Consider the following 8787-nt stretch of genomic DNA (forward strand, 5'->3'; position numbering starts at 1 on the left):
TAAAATTATTTCCCTGAAAGCCAATCAAATCTAATCGACATAAACTAGTTGATGTTATGAATTTGTGCTCCCAGTGGGAATACCTGCAGAGTCTGCTGGTGTTCATCTCCCCAATTCCCCACAGGAAGCTCTGTGTTCAGAGTCTATACTCATTACATCGACATTACACAGTATTATTACACGGCCACATCTAAAACTGGACACATTAATAGGGAGACAACAGTGTGAATCGTAGGGTGGGAGAGAGAGGGAGCGAGAAAGAGAGAGAGGGGGGAGGGAGAGAGAGAGCGGGGAGGGAGAGAGAGACAGGGAGAGAGAGAGACAGGGAGGGAGAGAGGGGACGGGAGGGAAAGGGGGAGGGAGGGAAAGGGGGAGGGAGGAAAGAGAGCAGGGGGGGAGGGGGAGAGAGGGGGGTAGGGAGAGAGGGGGGAGGAAGGGAGGAGGGAGGAGGGAGGAAGGGGGACGGGGAGGAAGAGGGAGGGGGGGAGGAAAGAGAGGAGGAGGGAGAGGGGGGGGAGGGAGAGACGGGGGGGAGGGAGAGAGGAGGGGGGGGGGAGGGAGAAAGGAGGGGGAGAAAGGGGAAGGGGGGGAGGGGGAGGGAGAGAGAGGGGGGGAGGGAGAGAGGGGGGGAGGGGAGGGAGGGGAGAAAGAGGGGGGGGGAGGGAGAGGGGGAGGGAGAGGGAGGGAGAGAGAGGGGGGAGAGAGAGGGGGGGAGGAGGGGTAGAGAGAGGGGGGAGGAGAGAGAGGAGGAGAGGAGAGGGGAGAGAGAGGGGGGGAGGGAGGGAGAGAGAGGGGGGAAGGGAGAGAGGGGGGAGGGAGAGAGAGGGGGGAAGGAGGGGAGGGGGGGGGAGGGAGAGAGAGGGGGGAAGGGAGAGAGGAGGGAGAGGGAGGGAGAGAGAGAGGGGGGGAGGAGGGGAGAGAGAGGGGTGAGAGAGAGGGGGGAGGAGGGGTAGAGAGAGGGGGGAGGAGAGAGAGGGGGGGAGGAGGGGTAGAGAGAGGGGGGAGGAGAGAGAGGGGGGGAGGAGGGGTAGAGAGAGGGGGGAGGAGAGAGAGGAGGAGGGGGGGGAGAGAGAGAGAGGGAGGGAGGGGGGAGAGAGAGGGGGAGGAGAGAGAGGAGGAGAGGGGGGAGGGAGGGAGAGAGAGGGGGGAGGGAGAGGGGGAGGGAGGGAGAGAGAGGGGGGAAGGAGGGGAGGGAGAGAGAGGGGGAAGGAGGGGAGGGGAGAGAGGGAGGGGGAGAGAGAGAGGGGGGGGAGGGAGGGAGAGAGAGGGGGGGAGGAGAGAGAGGGTGAGAGAGAGGGGGGGAGGAGGGTGAGAGAGAGGGGGGGAGGAGGGGTAGAGAGAGGGGGGAGGAGAGAGAGAGGAGGAGAGGGAGGGGAGAGAGAGGGAGGGGGAGAGAGGGAGGGGAGAGAGGGGAGGGAGGGAGGGGAGAGAGAGGAGAGGGAGAGGGAGAGAGAGTGGGCGGGGAGGAGAGGGGAGGGAGAGAGAGGGGGAGGGAGAGAGAGGGGGAGAGAGGGGGGGAGAGAGGGAGGGAGAGAGGGGAGGGGAGGGAGGGAGAGGGAGGGGGGGAGGAGGGAGAGAGAGGGGGGGAGGGAGAGAGAGGGGGGGAGGGAGAAAGAGTGGGGGAGGAGGGGAGGGAGAGAGAGGGGGGAGAGAGAGAGAGGGGGGTAGGGGGAGGAGGGGAGGGGAGAGAGAGAGAGGGGGGTAGGGGGAGGGAGGGGAGGGGAGGGAGAGAGAGGGGGCGAGGAGGGGAGGGAGAGAGAGGGGGAGAGAGAGGGGGGGGGGAGAGAGAGGGGGGGAGGGAGAGAGAGGGGGGGAGAGAGAGGGGGGAGGAGGGGGAGAGAGAGGGGGGGAGAGAGAGGGGGGGAGGGGGGAGAGAGAGGGGGGAGGGAGAGAGAGGAGGGGGGGGAGGGAGGGAGGGGTGAGGGGGCGGGGAGAGGGAGGGGGAGGGAGAGGGAGAGAGAGGGGGAGGGAGAGGGAGGGGGCGGGGAGGGGGAGAGGAGAGGGAGGGGGAGGGAGAGGGAGGGGAGAGGGAGAGGGAGGGGGCGGGAGAGGGAGGGGAGAGGAGAGGGAGGGGGAGGGGGTGGGAGGGGGGGGGAGAGAGAGGGGGAGAGAGGGAGGGAGGGAGGGAGGGGAGGGGAGGAGAGAGGGGGGGGAGGGAGGGGGGGAGAGAGAGGGGGAGGGAGGGGGGAGACAGAGGGGGAGGGAGTGGGGGAGAGAGAGGGGGAGGAGGGGGGAGAGAGAGGGGGAGGGAGGGGGGAGAGAGAGGGGGAGGGAGGGGGGGAGAGAGAGGGGGAGGGAGGGGGGGAGAGAGAGGGGGAGGAGGGGGGGAGAGAGAGGGGAGGGAGGAGGGAGGGAGGGAGGGGAGGGAGAGAGGGAGGGGAGGGAGAGGGAGGGAGAGAGGGGAGGGAGAGAGGGGAGGAGAGAGGGGGAGGGAGGAGGGGGCGGGAGAGAGGGGGAGGGAGAGGGGGGAGGGAGAGAAGGGGGAGGGTGAGAGAGGGGAGGGAGAGAGAGGGGAGGGGAGAGAGAGAGGGGAGAGAGAGAGGGGAGAGAGAGAGGGGGAGGGAGAGAGAGGTGGTGGGAGAGAGAGGGGGAAGGAGAGAGGGGAGGGAGAGAGAGGGGGAGGAGAGAGAGGGGGAGGGAGAGAGAGGGGGAGGGAGAGAGGGGAGGGAGAGAGAGAGAGAGGGGAGGGAGAGAGAGGGGAGGAGAGAGAGAAGGGGTGAGGTGGTGATAAACGCGGTGGTAAACACTTCAGCCTTGTTTTTTGCGCTCATGTACTGGGCACCGCCATCATTGAGGATGCGGATATTCATGGTGCCTCCTCCTCCCGTTAGTTGTTTAATTGTCCACCATCATTGGCGACTGAATGTGGCAGGACTGCAGAGCTTTGGTCTGATCCATTGATTGTGGGATCACTTCACCCTGTCTATAGCATGCTGCTTCCGCTTTTTAGCACTTCATTTTTGGTACGCCTGCTGCTACTCCTGGCATGGTTTTCTGCACTCCTTATTGAACCAGGCCAGGCCTTGGTGTTACAGATTGTGGTTGAATACTATTCTGCTGTTGCTGATGGCCCACAGCGCCGCATGGATGCCCAGTTTTGAGCTGCTAGATCTGTTCTGAATCTGTCCCATTTAGCACGGTGGTTGTGCCACACAACACGATGGAGTGTGTTCTTGGTGTGAAGACGGGACTTCGTCTCCTCAGTGACTGTGCGGTGGTCACTGATGCCAATGCTGTCATGGAAAGATCCATCTGCGACAGGTAGATTGGTGAGGACGAGGTCAAGTAGGTTTTTCCCTCATGTTGGTTCTCTCACCACCTGCCGCAGGCCCAGACTGGCTGATATGTCTTTCCAGACTCGGCCAGCTCGGTCAGTAGTGGTGCTACCGAACCACTCATGGTGATGGACATTGAAGTCCCCCACCCAGAGTACATTCTGTGCCCTTGTTACTCTCAGTGCTTCTTCCAAGTGGTGTTCAACATGGAGGAGCACTGATTCATCAGCTGAGGGAGGGCGGTAGGTGGTAATCAGCAGGAGGTTTCCTTGCCCATGACTGACCTGAAGCAACAAGACTTTTATGGGGTCCGGAGTCAATGTTGAGGACTCCCAGGGCCACTCCATCCTGACTGTGTACCACAGTGCCGCCACCCCTGATGGGTCTGTCCTGCCGGTGGGACAGGACATACCCAGGGATAGTGATGGAGGAGTTTGGGGCATTGGCTGAAAGGTATGATTCTGTGATTATGACTATGTCAGGCTGTTGCTTGGCTAGTCTGTGTTACAACTCTCCCAATTCTGGCACAATTGCCCAGATGTTGGTGAGGAGGACTTTGCAGGGCCGACGGGGCTGTGTGTGCCGTTGCCGTGTTCTTAGCTGGTGCCGAGTTTGATGCCGGGTGGTCCCTCCGGATTGAGCAAGTTTAAAACACACGAGAGTGATGTAAGCCCCCAAAGTGTGGACTGAGTGATATACACAGTCGACAACACTGGCTTGTTGTAAGAAAGACAGACCCAATAATTGAAGTAAAAACGGTTTATTCAGGCCTGGGGAGCTATGGCTCTTGCGTCCCAACACAAGGCTCCAACTCCACCGAATCTCTTGAGGTTTACACAGTTATACACATATTCCGAGACCTCCTACTCCAGAGGTCCAATCGATTTAAAAGTCTATACATTAATCACTAATTAGGTGTGCCTAACTTCTACAAGGTAACCAATAACATAAGTTTCACTTTTCACTGTATGGGCCTGTGGCCCCTCTGATTTCTTGGAAATTAGTCATCAGGTCATGCGATTTCTGAGAAACGAGACCCTCTCTCTCTTGACCACTACTGAGTTTCGTTTTTCCAGAAAAGGGTTATGTCATTGTCTCTTTTTGTAAGTTTCATCTCTCTAAACTGGTATGGTCATTTCTGCAATTAAACATACGAGTAATTAGTACATTTCATCTTTAAACATTTTGCTGCGCAATTGCGTTCTACTAAACGTGCCCTGTTACGCTCATTTTTAAATCTTACTTCAGTCCCTCCTTTTGACCTTTTGGACAATTGTTCCAAAACAGGTCAACATGCATGTCCACTGCCTGGTGTCTGCCAGAGCGTGCACTCCCTGGCCTTCTACCAGTCTAGGTTATACATGTATATGTCCTATCAATTGGGAGGCCGACTTCCCCCCTCTGTGGTATGGTGGTCTTTCCTCTACGGTGGGCTTTCCTTTAGGGTGGGCTTTCCTTTATGCACTCCTTCTGGTGTAACCATTCCCGGGGCCCCTTAGACCCTGCACTAATGGTTGAGGCTTTTCTGCTCAAGCCTGTCCCTCATTCCCACGTGGGGTGTGTGACGTGCCAATTCGAGACTGTCATCACACACCAGTCCTCATTCACCACCCTCCTTCTGCCACCTCCATCTTACGGTTGGCCGGCCCGGTCTTTAATTACCATGCCCAATTAATCCCATATAATTTCAGGGCTTCCCATCGCGTCTTACACCATTTGCCTTGGAGAGGCGGGGGAGTTGTCCATTCTTAACATCGCTACCTGCCCCTCCTCAGGCTCTACTTCTTTCACCGCACCACTTTCGGCCTTACTCATTCTGGCACAAAGGCACTGGAGAAATAAAAATACACAATATATCAGAATAACAATCAAGAGGAATATCATTATGCCTTGTACCACCGAGGCGCCCACAGTCCCCGACCATCCTGGTCCCCAATTATCAAAATATGAGGAAGTGGGTGAGTTTCCTCTAATGTTGTACTAATGTCTTTCTGTTGTTTCTTTAAGCCTTCTTCTATTTTATGATAGTACTTTAAAATTTCCTTCGTTTCCTGCCGTAACTTCTGCCAAGCTTCGTCTAACTTAGGAATTGCCTTGGGCTCTGGTATGACATAAGTTTCAACCCTTTTTAGTAAGTCCCATATTATCAAATGACCAGGTTTTCCTATCTGTGTAGGTATCTTTAGACCAATACAACGGTTTGGTTGGGGAATGGTATGAGCCATATCTTGATATTCATATTTCTGTTCAATTGTGGTGACACAACAGGTCCCATTGTTCCTTGATGCTACCCAGGTCTGGTGTATCCCCTTGGGTGAACCTCGAGGGTGCAATTGGTAATTTTCGTAAATCCGTACTCGGATGTGTCTCCCTCGGTGGGGGGGTGTGTGCACACCCATGTCCTTCCCTTGTGGTGGCACCCGTCCACTACCACCCCCCTTTAGGTTTCATTCTTCTGTTTATTATCTTCATCCCTTTCCCAAAGCGCCTTGGTAGGGACATCATGATATTTAACCCACTATCCCTTTGTACTTCTCCTATATTAATCACATCGTATCGGGGTTGTCCCCCTTCTGGGAATTGAGGGATGGCCAGTACAAAGCCAATCATCTTAGTCCATGGGGTCAGACAATCGCCTGCCCGGTATACTTGTCCCATTTTACATTCCTTACATAGGCTTTTATTTGTGTCAATCCAAGGTTCCAGATCCTTATTAGTAATCCAATCAGGGATCTGTTCATTATTTATTTGCCTCATGTTATGCTGAGCATTCGACAATAGCCATGAGCCCTACGTGGCACATATTAGTTCCTTATCGGTTTGGCGAGAAGCATTATTAAGTCTATCAATAATTGTATTGATTGTTTCTGCATGGGGGGCTACTATCTCTTCCACCCCCGACAATTGCATTATTGTTTGGTTTCCCTGCCAGTGTCAATTGCTGGCTATTTCCAGTAGCTTGTTTTAGTAACTTCTCTATTTTTGCTTGTAATTCTTCTACTCCTTCGTTTATCCTTCTATGTCCAAGCTATTAACTGTTGCTAACCCGGCCGCATACCCTGCTCCGGTCGTTTCCAATACTCCCCGTTTCTTACATCTTTGTAAGATAGAGTTTTTTCTCCTGTGGATCCTCTAATTGTTTTACCCACAGGGAGTTCCAGGTTTGTTTTGTATCTCAAAAGTACTCATATTAATGGCAAGCTTAGTAACTCTATGTGCTACACTAGAATACACCTCATCCTGTGTTCTCCTTATTACTAATCCCCCTCGATAATGGCAATACTTATATTTATCCCTAGAATCAAGGCGAGGACGCTCCATCTCATTCCGGACGTCCAATGTTCCTGTAATTACAAAAAGGGGGCTGGTCGTCACCAGCCAGTTAGAATTATTCTGCTCTTATACATTTTATCAGTTCAAAATGCTGTACATCTGGTTCATTTCTTGTTCTGTGGCTCTGTCCCCAGACATACCTGAAGATGCAAACTATGGCATATAATATCATCATACACAGCCCTTTCATTGATATATGTAGTAACTCCCCTTCCCATTCTTTATATCTTCTAGTATACTCCTCACTCTGTCAAAAAGGGCACCATCTCTGGTTTACTCATTGTCTTTCTTATATATTTTTAACTGGGTCCAGTGTTTCCACCTTCCTTTACCCGTTCCAGACCCATCTACATGAGCACGTGTCATTATTCATTAATACTTCATAAGGTCCTGACCATCTGGGTGCTAGCCCTGGTTTGGCTGGTATTATTTCTGCTATCACTTTGCTGTCTTATTGCAAAGACCTCCTTCTGGTCGTCCCGTGTATCCTGTTCTCGATCCCGTATAATCTGTTGGTCTTTGGCCTCATGTCTCTAACTATCTGTCCAGATTTATCTTTGGGTAACAGGACAGCCTCCCCAGCAGTCTCCCGGCCGTTTGAGACGGTGCTGCAATTAGTTTATAAGATAACTTCCATTTATCAAATCCTAATTTTCCTTCTATCACTGTGGGGAAATATCAGCTTAACATTATCCTTCTATCACTGTGGGTAAATATCAGCTCAACATTAAGAAACTTAAATTTAATAATGTCCAATATCTTTAAATTCTATTCAGTAATACTGAAGTTGTTGCTTGGTGAACTCAAACAGCTGTCAGTGGAAAGGGTTAACTCCTTCGCAGGCTTTTGAAGGTGGAGCTAAACATTATTGCGTCACTTCACGCAACCCAAAAAAACATCCCTGACTGAAAGACAGTTGTGGTTTCACACTTTGATTCAACATGAACATTTGGGCTTCATTGGTCAGATTCCCTCTCTCAGTTGATCGTTTAGCTGCCCATCCTCTTGTGCGCTTTAATTTATTATTACAGACTCTTTGGGTAGGAGAGAGGTTCCTACTAATTCTTTGATTATATTCTTGTCTCTTACGGGTCTTCTCCTGGTGTCATATATCCCTGCCTACTCCCGTTATCATGTAATCAGACACCACCCCAAAGGCATTCCGACTATCTATATAGGTTTACACATTTTCCTTTGGCTACCCCCCTTTGATCAAATCCTGTATAGGCTGGGCCATTTCTACTTTGTTTCCCGGGCCTGCCTGTTTGTTTGACTTATAATCTGGGGGCCAGTACACTTCATTCGCTTTAGGGTCGACTAAAGCTCCTACTTCTCGCAGTATATCTATCCCTAGGATTGTTCCTTCGGTGTTCTCGCATACCCACAACTGGGTAGGTATTATTATACATCCAATTTCTAGTAAGACTGTTTCGCTCTTATAAGCCCTGATTCTTCGTCCACCGATTCCTGCCCTACTAACTGAAAGTTTCGTTCGGGGCAAGGGTAAGTCTGTCAATGAGATTGTGGCTCCTGTGTCTATTAACATTTTGCACTGTCGGCCCCCTACCAATGCATCAACAAACATCCTCGGATCCCCCTCCCCTCTCTGGCGTGGTCCCTTCCTGCTGCCATCCCTAGAAGCTTGCGAGCAATCAAAGCACGCAGCCAGTCCTAATGCCCCTCCCATCTGTTTTTGGGCATTTGTCTCTTCCCTTGTGTCACTATGTATCCTAGGTCGACTACTTCATCCTTCCCTACCTATACCTTTCTAAGGTTTAACTCTAGTCCCGCCTTCTATAAGGCTTCCAGTACCATAGTCAATTAAATATTGTAAAGGGACCTGCCACTATCGGATATTCTTGCGGAGTTGAGTTATCTTATTCAATTTGGACTACACCAATTTACATCAACCAGAATTTCACTGTGGCCACAATGAAAGTCTGGTTTTAATAGGTTAATTTACCTCATAACTCCAAGGTTAGATCTTAGACTTAAACTTAATCTTTCATTAAACAAACTTTTTGTTGCTCTTCTCAGTTTTTACACTTCAGCTTAACTCAAATTGTAATAGGTTTTTTTTCATTCTAAGGGCACAATCTTATTTGCACATTCTTAAACTTCCAAAATCCCCGACAAGACAAAGGGGTTAAATGCTTTTACTTTAACACAGAGAAGTGGG

This window comes from Somniosus microcephalus, unplaced genomic scaffold, assembly GCF_052327205.1.
Source record: "Somniosus microcephalus isolate GS21.2 unplaced genomic scaffold, FLI_Smic_1.0 unresolved_chr4, whole genome shotgun sequence".
Taxonomy (NCBI): Eukaryota; Metazoa; Chordata; class Chondrichthyes; order Squaliformes; family Somniosidae; genus Somniosus; species Somniosus microcephalus.